The following is a 15,733-nucleotide window of genomic DNA, read 5'->3' on the forward strand; positions in this document are numbered from 1 at the left end:
CTGGTTCAACCTACTCCTCCCTGCCTACACTGCTGTCAGTACACGTTGCCTAAAACAATATATGCATCCCCAAACGACCACCCCATCACCAGCCTCTCCCTCTCCCAGTGCACCATCCACACCTTATACCAGCTTTCATTCCCAAAACTCGGATCTCATCTTATCCTTTCCATGCTCAAGAACCTTCTAAGCCTCCCCATTTCCAAAGACAATAAAATCCTAACCCCCAAACCTGACGTTTGTTTCCTACTGTGTTCCCCCTAACACCTTTCTCTCCACCCACACAGGACTCACCTCCCACCACAAAGCTCCTCCTGCCAACTCCCTCCTCCGGACCTTTGCTTGAGCTGTTTCCTCTGCTGGGAAGGCCTTTTCCTTATATCCTATGATTCAAGTCCTACCCACCCTCCTTGTGCTTTGAGTGTTCATTCATCATACTGCATCAGAGACCAGATTTTAGACTTAATTATGAGTGTCTCTCTCCGAGGACACTGGACTGACAAAGAAGAGTGACCACAGTGCATTTAAGTCTGAATTCCTCCTGCAGACGTGAGAATTCAATACCAGTCCCCCAGACAAGTGATCAAGCTAGCAATATCCGTCTTGTGATTGTAAAATCTTGAGCACTTTGATACCGTTCCCTTTCTTTCAGAGGCTCGGTGTGTTCCTGACTTTGTCAAGGTCACTGGGGAAAGAGGATCTTATAGTCAAATACGCACTAAAAATGCATTTAATCAGCACTAAAGCCATATTTCCCATTTGGGAGTTAAAACTTCCTCCCATTTGTGGTCAGAGTTTTGTTTGTTTTCAGTAAAAAAAATGAGAGGCATCATGCCCAAATAAATAAATTGGGAGCACCAGCCAGCAAGAAAGAAGACGACTCAGGTTCTGAGAAGATCCTTGAACGCAGTGCGGTAGTCCCTTATTTCTCTTAGACTGGCCAAGCTTTGATAAATGAACTTTATTTTGAGTGCCACCACTTCCGTCACTGCCGTCGTGCTCACCATGGATGAATGAGTGCTGGCACTCAGCAGAAATAATAGTGGCAACTGCTCCTTTCTCACCCACTGGAGAGGAGCACGGTACTCACACTGTGCGGATCCTGTGTGCTTTTTTTGTTTGTTTGTTTGTTCACTTCCTACTTCTCCTCCCAGAATCTCCCAAGAGAAATGGGAACCACTTGAGTCGAGTCTTAAATGAATCAATACCTGTTTTATGAGTTCTCTTTAAAAGATAACCATCTTTAAAACTTCCTCCCCCAAACAAAAATATCACTCATGATATATGAGAAACAATCACAATGAAATCCCAGTACCAAGAGGCATCTGGGGGACCTGTTAGGGAATTGATTGAGACCAAGTTTCAGAAACACAGAACAAGGAGACATAAGCAACAACCCAATTTGATCGTTGGTAGGTAACATGCATGTGTGTTTGTATCTGCCTTCTCCCTGAGCAATGTAGCTCCCCTAGAGAGAAATCTATTTAAACATCACTGTACAAACAGTCCCCTTTCTTTTCTTACTCTTCTATTTTGGATCTTGACGGGGGTCAGAGGAAGGTCTTTAGATAGTGTGTGTTTTCTTTTTTTCAAATGTGAAGTGTTCGCAGTGAGGCACAGGATGACTCCAGTGGAAAGGCACTGCTCCTCACGACTTGTTTTTGATCATGGGCATGGAGCAGAGAGCTGGTGTTTATGGCAGGCGGGGAGGCTGCCTCCAATCACAAATCCCATCTGCACTCGCAGATGCCCAGGAAGGCTTACATTCCGTTCTGTCAGCATCGCCTGATGTGTTCATACCTCCCAGTGCTCATGCTTTACCTGGGAGCCTGCGTTCCAGCTCCTTTGAGGCAAAGCGCCATCAGTCTCAACAGACCTTTCCCGGTTCCTTGGCCCTCCCGGGAATGCAACTCTGCAAAGGACACGAAGGCTTGTGGTCTGATGCCCGGGAGGGTCATCTGCTCTTAGGAGAGCTGTGGTCATGCAGAAACTATGTGAACGTGTACTGGAGTGGTCCTGGACCACAGAGAAGGGAAGCGTCTCCTGGTGTGTTTGACATACATGCAGAATTATGGCCAACTGGAGAATTCTCCACATTAATATTCTCCTAATGAGGAAACCCTGCCAACACCACCAACAACACGAGTTCAGAGAGAGAACAGAGGGAACAAGATGTTTCCCCCCAGATGCTGGCAAGATGAGCAGTATGCAAGGGTCCTTAAGCCTTCAGTTGAACTCACACGAGGGTCAGGTTTATTTTAAGGCTTGGATGGGGACTGAAGGTTTGCAGCACTGAATACCTGTGGCCCTCAAAGAGTTTGACCTCACTGAGCACTTCTGGACATCGTCATCAGAGTTCCCACAGGACCAAAGGGATCAGCTCCCGGCCATTCATGCAGATGTCAAAGCAGAGGCAACGATAAGGCTGTGGATGAACTATGCTTGGCTTTTATGTGCTCACCCACTTGACAAGCATCTCTAACATCTCATGTGCTCTGGGCCTTGAATCGAGGGGCGGGGGTGGAGGGTTGTGAGGGCAGAGTGGTGAAAAGTGTGGCTCATCCCTTCGCCACGTCACAAACTCGAGGCAAGAGGGACTGTGACTCCATCACCCAGAGCAGAGAGTCTCAAATTCCAGCAGCTTCAGTATCACCTGGGGGGATGTCACAACACAGACTGCTGCCCCATCCCCAGAGTTTCAGATTCAGTAGAGCTGGGGGCGGGGTGCTCAGAATTTGCATTGCTAAGAGTCTCCCCAGTGATGTGCACGCTGATGGTGCAGAGACCATGCTCCGAGAACCACTAGTTACAGGTAATCCACTGAGACCAGCAGCCAGTAATGGGTCCACTGTATCACTAATTAATGAGGCAGAGCATTGGTCCATGTGGGAAATGGCCCAGGTATGATCCCTCAAAGCCACAGAGCACCTACCCACTGTAAGGGAAGCCCACGTTTCATTCAGTACTACTGTGCCCTGCTTCGTTTCTGTTAGGACATCCCTGGGTGCTATTTCGTATCTCAGATTTCAAACTTGGCATGGAATATCCCCAATATGCCATGATTTAAAAGCTACAAATTAGATAGTACACACTGTATGCCAGGCCTTTTTTAAATAACATTCTTTTATTTCATTCTCATAGCTATCCTGTGTAGTAGTAACAATAACATCTATTCTTTAAAGAGCCCTGATTCTGTGCCAGGTACTCCTCTAAATGCTTTAGATCAGTAGTCAGCAAACTACTACACATGGGCTCACCACCTGTTTTGGTAAATCAAGTCTTACTGGAACATAGCCATGTGCATTCAGGTACACATCATCTATGGCTGCTTTCACACTAAAATGACAGAAATGAGTATTTGCAACAGAGACCAGGCAGCCCGTGAAGTCTAAAATATTTACTGCCTGGGCCTTTACAGAAAAAGTTTACCAATCCTTGCTTTAGAACTATTAACTTTCCTGACAACTCTACAGGTAAGTATTACTTTTAGCCCCATTTTACAGTTGGGAAAACTACATTGCAGAGAGGTTAACTAATTTGCCCAAGTCACTCAGCTAGTAAGTGGGAGAGCAGGGGTTCCAACCCAGCCATTCAGCTTGCAAGGTCACTTCTCACCATTACTCTCAGTGGCCTCTTTTGAAAAAGAGATTAATAACTTGGCCAAGGTCTCACTTAGAGCAAGTGGAAATTTCAGAATCTACACTCGGTTCTGACTCCAAAGTTGTGCACGAGACTAGAACAGCATTCTGACAGCCTGAGGACACACCAACAACAAATAAATCAATTAAATAATTCGGCTATTCAGTGTAGGAGAAATTAAAACTTTTAAAAACATTCTCAATAAGTTGATTTGTGCATGGAAGGAACAGATGAATTTAGCCAGAGGAAGGCCTGGGTGGTGTACCAGAGCTGAGGTGACATCTGTCCTGATTTTCCCCCGGACAGTCCCATTTGATGGCCTTTCACTTTCACTCTCAAAATATCTAGTTTAAAGGATAAGTTTTATGGTGACCCTACCTATGGAGCAGTCCACAATTCTTCAGTTGGTTATAATTCTAAATTGAATTGTAAAAGGCAAGAAAAGTAAAGGAAGAGCAACCTGAACAAATTTCTCCCAAAATCCTCCCAGTGTGCATTTTACAGCCTCTCTCTTAGTCTAAAGAGCCACACGGAGTTGGCTGTTTAATGAGGAATTTCCCACTCTCAGCCACAAGGTGAGGTTTCCAAATCCTGAGAGAAGTCCAGGGGTGGCTTCCAGCTCTGAGTGCCAAACGAAGTGGCATCGAGTTTCCTCATTCAAATCTGTGGGACTCCCAGGCCACCAAAGAGGTGGCCATTATACCTTGGCAAAGGAATGCCATGCGCCCATCCCAAAGACCTCGGGCATCAATCCCAAAAGGCAAAGAACCTGAATCAAACAAGCCTCCTCATTGGCTGCTGCTGTTGCTGTTGTAAAGGGCTCTGCCCAATGGCCTTGGGCCTGAGTAAACGTTGGCTTGGCTGACCCGGACCACTAAAATGAATTGGGCACGACTACGGGGCAGTGATGCCGGTGCTTCCATTAACAGGGAAGGTATGCAGGGGCAGCAGAGGGGGGTCATCAACATACCAAGGATGCAAACGAAGATTTCTCTCAAAATGGGTGAGTTTCAGGGAGGAGGGCAGGAAAGGGGAGAAGACAAACTTGAAGCCCTTGGAGGATGAGCTCCTTAACAAACCCTTCCCCTTGGCTGTGATGCAACTTGAAGAACAGCACTTGATGCCACCAGCCAGGTGTGAGCACAAAGACACACCCATAACATCCAGGAGCCTCGGCCACCCATCCGTAAAATGGGGCTAACACTCGCTTTGCTCCTGTTAACCACAAGGAATTGCTTAAGGACCAAATGACAGGATGTAGAAGAAAAAGAAAACTTTGCACAGTTTAAAGCCCCATAGGAATATAAAATATAAACCCAAAGCAGAGATTGGGGAAGGGGGTAAAGATGGGGATGGAGATCAAAGGGGCTTCAGTTTAAGCACAATTCTTTAATATTTTGGGGAGTGGTGAATTCACAAAGAGTCCCCTGATCACTTTTAGTCTCAGAAATTGTGTCATTTTGGTAAATAATGTGTAGTTCCATGTAATAGTCAAAATTCCATTTAAAACTTCATCCCTCCCCAGCTCAGGCTGCCTCAGAAGGGAACCTGTCTCAGAGGGAGAAGGGTACATCTTTCATTTCCCCAGTCTTGCTCATATTTTCCTGCCCCCAGCTGCCCACTGGATTTCGGAGTCATCTAGCCCTGGGTGGTGGAAAGGGAGATAAAGGTCCTTCTGGTCCAACAGAGGGTAACCTGAGATCCATGGCAAATGTTTAAAGCCAGCCCTCTCTTGGGAAGTCTGAGATGTTGGGAGATTCCTCCATCACCAGGGATCTCCCCTCTCCAATTCGTTTAACACAGGCCAGAGTCTCCAGATGGCTGCTCAACACTCCCCACGGCTCCTGGCTGGGTTTGCCCAATGCCGAGTCTCTCTGTTGGAGTCCCAAATCCCTCCAGGTGGCACTCTTCCTGAATGACATACATCTGGTCCAAAGGAAACAAATCCTGGGAGAATGGGCTGTATCCAGAGCAACCACCTCACTTCCAAGCCCATCAGAGCAGGCAGCCCGTCACAGCGTTTGGGCTTTTCCATGCCTGGTTCCACATCTAACCTCTAGGTCCCAAAGCTCTCCAGGGTATCTATGCCAAGACCCCAGAGTGGTAAGCTTGAAGCCCCATTCATTGGACTAGAGGGGAAGAAGAAACACCCCACCTATCAAGGGTGTGGAAGGATGCAGTGAGGTGTGAGACACAGCAGAACTCTCCCCAAGGATTTTCCTCCCTATTTTACTCCTCCCAACTTCATCACTTTTAACCCTTTTATACTCTCCAATTAGGTGTTAAAAGTTTCAAAACCCATCTTCACCTATCTCCTTCGCATGTGCTGCACAGATGAGCCACTTGGTTTTTCTAAGTACTGCATGATATTAACATGCATCTCTTTCTGCCTAGGGATAGCTCTGGTCCTAGGACTACAGGCATCAAATACTATTGGGCTCTTTGCTAGGTGAGACAGAAAGTGTTCTCTTATAACACCTTAAGTAGAAAAATGACCAGAATCAAATACGCTGTGAATTAATAGCAGTTAATTCCAAAGGGTAGAACCATGGATAATTTTTTCATTGTACTTTTCTATATTTTTAAACAAATTAATTTAAAAAGGAAAATAAGTCACTAAAAGCTGAGAAATTCTAGACAATGGATAACGAGAGAGCATATAAAGGAAGGAAAGAAAGGAAGAGAGAGATAAGAAAAGAGGGCAGGAAAGGAATAAAAGGAGAAAAAGAAAGGAAAATCTCATATCTTTTTAGGACAAAGGCAAGGTATAAATAAATGACAAAAACCTAGATTTATTTTCTTTTCAAAGTTTTGCCAGTCTTTGCATGCTAAATGCATGCTTAATTTAGACCTAGTCTTGCAAATATCCACCTCTTTGTAAAGGGTAAGAAGACCAAACCATGAACCAACTTTGGGAGAATGGGCTGATCCATATTTGCATGAGGCCCAGCAACAGGCCAGATCTATTGACAGAGGGAAATTCAGGATCAGGGTCATTCAGTGGCACCAGTATAACATTTACCCATTGCCCTAGCCATGACACAGGTGATGTGGGGAAGTGAGAGAAACTAGCTACATAAATGAGACTGCAGAGACCACCTGTAAGGTCTTTAAATAACATTAATTTAACAGCATCCATTTGAACAGTGTGCTAATCTCAGAAAATCTCCTCATAAAAGTAGGTCTTCGCAGCATCATTAGCCATCAGCTTCTTACTGTAGTACGGAGAAGTAAAAAAACTACAGTTTTTTCTTCTTTATTTCTAGCAATGACTTTTCCCTATGTGAGATAAGATATTCATTTGAAGCAGGCATCAGTTCTAAGGGCAATGGTGTGCCATTGCAAGGGTTTTAAGAGCTGTGTGTGGGATGTTCTCTGTTTGCCTACTCCCTCACTCCCCAGATCTTCCAGCTACCTTCCTCCATCTTGCTCTGTTCCCCAGGAGGCTGATCTCTGCAAAGTTTATATACACTGGGCTTTACCTCTGTCTGCATTTGAGTTGGGTTCAATCAATGGAGGGTGCTGGCAGGAAACGGTAAGGTGAAAAGAGAGAGAGGTTGGGGTATTTATTTGTTATTCAGTCATTCGTTCCATGGAAGGCCATGGCTCCTGACTGGGGTCCCTCTCCTACAGCCACCGTACTTGCCAGGGTCTAGTAACTGTTGCCTCTACTTGCCCTTTCAGATCACACTGGCTGCAGCAAAGAAGGGGTTCAAGAGAGTGGGGCAGAGTAGATTCTGGGAGATCAGCTGGGGACTGTTATCTCCAGGAGACAGAAGGTGATGGTTTGGTCTAGGGTGTTTGTATGGAGATGGCGAGAAGTATGTAGATTGTAGAAGTATTGAGAAGATAGAAGCTATCCAACTTATGGTGACAGACTGGACATGAGCAGGAATGAGGGACTCCTAAGTTTTAGGTCTGCAAAATCAGAAACTCACTCTGTGAGAGTTACACCATCGGGGGTGGAGGATGGCAGAGTCTCATTTTCTTTTCATTTGCTATAAAACTGCAGGGGAAGAAGCACCCAGGACCTCTGCCAGAGTCGAGTGTTTGAAGGGGTGTGCGCTCTGTGGCTGAAAGGGCCGTTTCCATATCATGGATTTCACCCACGAGTTCATTTCTAAACATCTCATTTCCATCTGTAGAAAAGTCACATGCTGTTTTTCTTACAACACCTAATGAAGACAGATTAGGTGAAGCAACTTAAAAACGTTACTTCTTCTAGCCCTCTTAAGTTTTAAAAAATAAATGTTAGATTTATAATTACTTTGCGTTTTGTTTGAGAGAGAAAGAAAACTCATACTCAAAGAACATTTTCATAAATCACGTCTATGATTAAAAAAATATGGTTCAAACAGACACAACTGTGCTTTACCCTGCATCTGTTTCACATACACAAATGTGTCAGGTTTACATAAACCACACTGATACAGATGAAAAATAAGGAAAGAAAAAGATAAAAATAGCTCTTATGGTATCAGTAACACATCTTTTATTATTATAATATATGATACCATTGCAATCAATCACGCTGATTATATTGCATTGGCTAGTGACCTCTAGCACCACAAAGGAAGAGCCAGACAGCATCCAGGAATCATTTCTTTCAGCTTTAAAAAAAAAAAAAAAAAAAAAAATTCCCATACAATTTTGGCTTTCTGGTGACAAATTCGAAGACAGTGGAATTCAACGATCTCATACCAAATGTTGTCCAGGTCTTGATTTCAGATGTGTTCCCTTTATGACAGTACTCCCCCAGGGCAAGAGTGGGGAAGGGAAAAACAACCTGTCCCTTTTCTGATGCTACTCTACATAGATCATCTATAAATGTAACCACCCAAATAGTCACTGGTAGCTTCCCAGGGCTGAATGATAACACTGTTGATTTGTACTATTATCAACTCTCTCTCCCTCCTACGGTCCCTGAGGAGCTGAGCAGACATTCAGTTGGAAAACTCAACTCATTTTATTCCTCAACTAAAGGAACATTTAGCTCTTATATAATTTAAAAAAATTGCTAAGATCCCAAGAGGGAACTTAAAAAAAAAAAAAAAGCATGTAAACTTGACTCCGTTAAGTGAAACTCTACTTTCTCATTCATTGACTAAAGCACATTTTCTCATGAACTTTCGTTATTTACATTTCTCCTAATGCTTTAACTTTGTGTTTTGCACCCTAATCAGCTTTAACTCTGAAGTCTACTAATCCATAGACAGATATATTATTGTTCTGCCAGGGGCAATTCTATTTGGATATAAAGAACTGTCCCATGAGGCAAACATTTATCCCAGATATAATACTTCGATTTTAATTTTCAAAGTTTGGGGTTCCTTAAAACTATATTTTTACCTTCCTATCCCATTTTAAAGCAGTTGGTATTTTGTACATATGTATCAGAAGATTATTTGTTTTATTCCTTGAGTGGCTTAGGTATTCCGTTGTTGTGTTTGTTTTAGGTGTTAACTTTTTTGTTGTTTGAGTTTTTGAGTTTTTGTTTACTTTTGTCAATTGCCCAGTGCAATAAGAAACAGGAACACTCACATACAGAAATCAGGGGAAAAAACAGTCCTTTAGAATGCTCTTCCTTGCTTCTGTCATTGAAAAGCTGAGGCAGGTGATATCCTCACTCCTTCTAGGAAGTGAATCAAATAACATTTGTGCAGCCAAAAATGCCCCCGAACCAAGCTGCCTCTGGTGTCCTATCAGAGCTTAAGTACTGCTCCCCTATATTTCACTTAAAAATCACAAATGCTCTCCAGTAGGCAGATGACAGGTTTCTGCAGGGCCGGGGCTCTGAGCTTGTTTTCTTCCTTATGGTCTTTCTCTCATGGTTGAATATACACTTGGCGATTACCGGTAGAGTTTTTATTTTGGTTTTTCCCTTCTGGTCACCCATGGAATATGTGGATAATATATGTAAATAACAATTTAGAAATTAACACTCTGAATCCTATCACCAACTGACAACTGTTAACATTAGTGTATTTCTAATTAGTGTATTGTATAAGTTTAACATAGCTATCATTATGTTGTATCAATTCTCTTCTCCAGAACATTTTCACATAATAAAATACAACATTTTTTTTTCTGTATCATGATGTAACTGAAGATATTTAATTCCTAGATGCCTGATTTGAACTCAGGACTACACTATCTGGTTCTGTGATATCAAAGTGAGGTCTCAGTCCCTATGTGGTAAGACAGGCCAGTGGACTAAAGAGTTAAACTTCCTCAGTCTCTATCCTACTTTTATCACCAAGCACTGACCCAATGCTTCCCTGGAAAAACAGAGAAGTCTTCAGTCACAGAACATAATGAGTTTCCTTCAGTTCTACAAACATGCAAAACTCGTATTCCCTGCTTCTGGGCTTTTGCACATTCTGTTCCCTCTGTTTGAAATGCTCTTCTCCCTTCCCACCCTCCCACCCTCTATGGAGTCTGGCTATTTTCTGCTCAGCCTAGAGGCCCCAAATGAATTATTACTCCCCCCAAGATGGAGATAGGTTCCCTTCCCATGTGTTATCTTAGCGCATGCTCTTCCCCCATCACACCTAACACACTAACTATATGCCTATTTGCTGTTCTGTCTTCTCTGCCCGGCTGGAACACTCACGAAGACAAGCGCTATGTCTTCTTGCCTACCATGGGATTTTGGGCATGGCACTTCTACATGGTGCACATTAAATAGAATTGTTGAGTGAATCAGTGAATGAAGGCTCATAAATTAAAGAACAAAGTTGAAAGATTTTCAAACTTTTCTTGCTTTGCCAAGACAGCAGTAGTCAGTGTATATAAGATGTTTTCCCATTGATTCGGCTTGCCTGTCATCCACCCCTTCTTCTTCTGTACACAGCATCCCAAATTTCCCTATAGGAAACAACTCTTCCTCTGTTGTCAGGACATGTGGATTAATAAAGGTTGACTCCATCCCTCATTTCCATGTGTGGAAAAGTGGAGAATGAGCCTTGGTTTTGTTGGGACTACTGGGAAAGAGGATTTCTCTTTCTGTTTGGGTTGCCGAGTTGGTAGAATGAGTCCTAGAGCTCTTGATAGTTGTCTTCCTCCCATATGGTAAGACCTTACCTGAGAATGAAGATGACACAAAGGAAAGCAGAGCCAAAAGCTGGAGAGATACTGATTTATAATGGCTCTATTTGAGCACATCATCAAGTTTTATCAGAAGCAATATTACCCTTGAACTTTTCTGTTACTTTTACAACTTTCAATTATAAAACTCTATTTTGTTTAGCTCAGTTTGACTTGGATTTTTACCACTTGCAATGGACTCTCATCCCTCTTTATTCCATTCTATGCAGTGCCCAGACTCCTCTCCAGACACAGAACCTTCCCTACAAGGCCAGGTGGGAATTGACTACTTGGTTTCTAGACCCCTGACGACCCACTTCCTTGGAAATTTCACTATTAGGTGGCCTCTCCCCTCATAACACCAAAGCCTCAGAGGAATCAAAAATGCCGACTTCTCCCAGAAATCTCAGAACTCATGATTATATGTCAAGATAATGATCTTCAACTCTGTTATGAAGAAACATTTACAGGCAGCCCCTTCAGAATCACAAAATCTACTTTGCCAGACATTCCTAGTCAGGGAGGGATGGACCTGGAAAATCTCCTTTTTACAGAGCTCCTACATTTTTTCAGTTTTGAAATACAACACTTACAAAATTTCAATTTCATCCCCATCTCCCTAAATCTCTGTGATGGTGAACACCCTGGGTTGACTCCTTAGGGCCCGCACTGGCCCATTACTAGGAGCTGAGCCACCTCTAGGTGAAGAAGGCCATCTCTATCACAAATGTGGATGTTGTTCTTGAGTGGGAAACTCTAGGGAGAGATTATAAAACTGACACAGGAAATAACCACACCCCTAATACCATAGACCAACAGCAATCCACTCGGCAGAAGGACACCTACTTGAGCAGTTAGAGAAGCAAACCTTCCCAGTTGTCTGCAAAACCTATGAAAACCCAGATCTACCCAGAAGGGTCCCATAAATGTGATGACAAATGTGAACACACACACACACAGCCTCTTAAGCAAAGAACAGAAAACAGCAAAATGAGTTTTTCTGGTCTGGGAATTTTTATAAACATTCTTACAAAGGTGTAAAAATTAAATTCCATTCAGTTAACCCCATCCAGAGTTATCTTTACTAAAAATAATAAAACCGTATGAAGTTGGGACTCTCCTGGAAGCCCTTGGATATGTGGGTGGCTGCTACCCACTGGGCACTGCGTCCGACATGAGAAGTGTGAGAGGCATGAATATGGAGCCAGAGGTTGAGGCCCTATCCACTTAAAGAAAACACAAATATTGTTAGACTCTTAGCTTCCTATAATTCATTAATGCTCCATCAATTAGTTATGCTACAAAATGCCTTGGCCTGCTATAAGGTAATTGGTAAAGTTAATGCCCAGCCACTGGAAACACCCAGCATACATAACAGCCTAACAGTAAACAAGATAACTCAAATTCCCCAGGAAAAGGAAGGGGACAGACATGAAATCATTAATGCCTCCACACTCAAGTCTCTCCCCCCTTTCCACTCATGAAGTCCTTTGGGGTCAAATGTACAATCAGAACATACCCATTTCTATGCCCAGGAGCAAATGACAGGGCAGTACTTCCAGGGATCAGGAGCCTAGTCCCTGAAACGCAGAAATGGATATGAGCCCCAATGCCACCATTTTAAATCCAGAAGGTGTTTAGAAAGTCACTTAAATGTCCTGAGCCTTTGTTTCCTTGTTTGCAAAATGGTGTTGTTATTAATAATCATACCTGTTACAGTTACCGACAGTACTGAGCTAGACATTGCCTGAAAACCACCAGCATCATCACTCAGCTTCCAAATGGTGGCTTTGTTGGAAGCATATTCTTGGAAAGAATACCTTTGCGGATTTGGGGGGAGTATAGATTTGCTTTAGCCACATGACTTTCTCACCCAAGCTTAGAATGGTGACATTTCCAGGCAGAAGATCTGGTGGCATTTTTGTTGGGCTGGAATGGAATAATACCCAAACATAGTTTCCTTGAATGTAAAAAAATTTTAAAAACAAATAAGAATAAAAAGAGATATTATAAAGAGCTACAGCCAAGAGGTTTGTTCCCAGTGGGATATAAACTCCACAAGGACAGGGGCCAGATCTGTTTTGCTCACGACTGTAGATTTGGTATCTGGCATAGTGCCCATCACAAATAGGATCCTGGTCAAGATTTGATGAGCAATGCCAACTGACAAGCCCTGGTCAGGGCCACATCATGGATAACCCGGGTGGGCAATGTCACCAGTGAACAAAGGCAGGTTTAAATGTCACCTTGGCTTGGCGTCATTGGTTGACGTTGACGGTAATGAGTGTTCTTGTTAATTAGAGCCCCACTTTTTGCCCCAACTCATGTGTGAATAATACAGCAACAAGGACTTTAATAACAAACTCACTGCAGGGTCTCAAAACTGAACACGTTCCAGCACAGTAATCACTCTATGTGTGTTTTCATTTGTAATCATTTCCACTGGCTAATGCCTAAATAAAGGAGAACAAATATGTGGCACCCAACTGCTTTCTGAGCAAATAACAGATATTACTAATCAATCATGACACGTTTTTTTCCCCCCTGGCTTGGTCCCAGATTATTTCTCAACATGGCATTCCAGCGAGTTACTTACATCTTACTAGAGCTAGCCTTTTAGGTGGAACCGCTCTCATCCCTACTCTAAATGAATTTCCTTTTACAATATTCCCCCTCTTTGTGATAACAACCTTACTTTCACTTGAGGACCCACTTCTCTTCTACCCCAATAAACTTATTGGCAGCATATGCTGCTGACTCCACCCCTGGATCTGGGGGTAGAGCACATGACCAATTGGCTCACAGCATTCCTCTGGCCATAGAAACTGGTATAAGTGACGCTAATCCGAGCCAATATTCTTGGACTTTTGTTAGACTGTGAGGAAGTTAACTCTCATTCTCATCTTGTTGTTATAATCACAGGGACTTAGAGTAAGCAAGCAAACACTGTCAGGAGCCTGAGAATGAAATCAACATGGGAGACGGCAGAGCAAAGAGATGGGAAGAAGCTAATTCCTAATGATATCTTTGAGGCTCCTGGATCCAGAAATACTTGAAGTCAGGCACTCCTGGATTTGTAGGTTACAAGTAAAAATTCCTCTTTGGGCTTAAACTGGTCTAGGCTAGATACTTTGTTACCTGAAACCAAGAGAATAAGATTTAAGACATTATCTGTTCTGGTGCAATCCTTCCATAACTTTATCCTCAAAGTTATGGAAACCCACCAATTTGCCCTGGAAACCCACCAATTTGCCACCCTTGCCCTGGCTTGGTCAGGGAAACATACAGGTTCACCCTCCCTTCTGTAGAACTGAGGAAAGCCGCCATCCAATGCAACAAAAGTCTTGATGTCATGGAAGTGGACAGGACTTTAAAGGGACTAGAGACCTACTAGGCGTCTAGAGTTCAGATTTCCTCCTCATCATTTGTGCCACATGAAGGTCCCAGTGCTGGAATACTTGCCATCTTCCAAAACTATTGTTTCCTAATCTGCCAGATCTGACTGTTCAAAATTCTTCAGTAACTTAACCTTTCAGTTTGGGGATAAAAGCCTAAATCTCCTCTCTGAAATATACACTCAGCAAGCATTGCCTGCCTACTTATTTGTTTACTTATTCATTTCTTCATACATTCAGTAAATATTTTGCAGTGCCTTCCATATGCCAGGCACTGGTCTAGGCATTTGGGAGATATCAGTGAACAAAACAGACAAATCCCTGCCTCATGGAGCTTACATTCTAGAAGCAGAAGATAGGCAATTACAATAAACATGATGATAATTAAATTATGTGGAACATCAGAAGGTGGCAAGTGCCATGGAAAGGAACAGTTCAGATTAAGGGTGATCAAGGGCACAGATTTACCATTTTAAACAGGGTGGTCAAAGTGGGCCTCACTAATGATGTGACATTGGGCTCTAACTTGAAGGGAACAAGGAGTGACCCATGCAGAAAGTCAGGGGCCCTTGGATCCATTTCTTTAAAATGCTTCCCAATTTCTAGAACTTCTGAGCTACTCCCTGTTTCCAACAGCCAGTATTTGTTGGTAGTTCAGGGATGTATCTATACACAAACCAGCTCAGCTGAATTTTTTTTCCTTAAGTGTTTAGGGTGGTAAAGGGTGGAGAGTTGCTTAGTTTTTGGCTAAAAGAACTTGAAGAGCAAAACTTGTGGGAGGCAAGTCGACCACACAGCTCGCCTGGACACCGCCCTGCTGGAGCATCTATTCCATAAACGTCTAGAAAACTGAGTCAGTATGAAAGGATTCTGACAAACGAGGGAGCCGGGAGCAGCACCTGACAGGGAATTTTTTTTTTTTTTTTTTTTTTTTTTTTCTTTTCTAATAGCGGCTAGAGACACTGCCTCTGTCAGGGCCCGAGACCACCTGGGCCTGGAGAAGTGGAGAAGAAGGCAGCCTCCATGGAGCTTGGACTGCCCCAGAGGAGGGGGTTATGTGAATTGCCCACCCTTCCAAAGTGAGTTTGGGCTTTCTTGTTCCTGACCTGTCCTCCCTCTGGCCATCCTACTTGACTAAGATTTATGTGCCAGAGTCACGCTTCCCCTGGATCCTTTGAAGAAAACATAAAACAAATCCCAAGGATTCAATAGGAAGGCCAGTCATCAGTTACTGCTGAGGAAAGTCAGAAGGCAGCTGTAAGCTGCACACAACCCCCAAGAGTTCAAGGTGCATCTCGACCCGGGAGGCCAAATCCCCTTCCTGACCAAAGCTGACCAGGCCACCAGCCTGACCCCCTCCCCAGAGCAGCCTGTAGCATTCTGAACGTGAGTCTAACCAATGTGGAGGCACGGGTTATTCCCAAATGAGGAACTTCTCTGAATGTGAGTCTAATCAATGTGATGACACAAGTTACTCCCAAATGAGGAACTTCTCTGTGCCCACTAAGAGTCCAGAAAGTGCCAGGGAGGGCAGGAGAGACTGATGGTTAGGGCTGGATTTCAGGAGCCCCGGGTTTGAATCAGCTCCCCTTCTTACCCATGTGACCTTGGGC

This window comes from Choloepus didactylus, chromosome 1, assembly GCF_015220235.1.
Source record: "Choloepus didactylus isolate mChoDid1 chromosome 1, mChoDid1.pri, whole genome shotgun sequence".
NCBI lineage: Eukaryota > Metazoa > Chordata > Mammalia > Pilosa > Megalonychidae > Choloepus > Choloepus didactylus.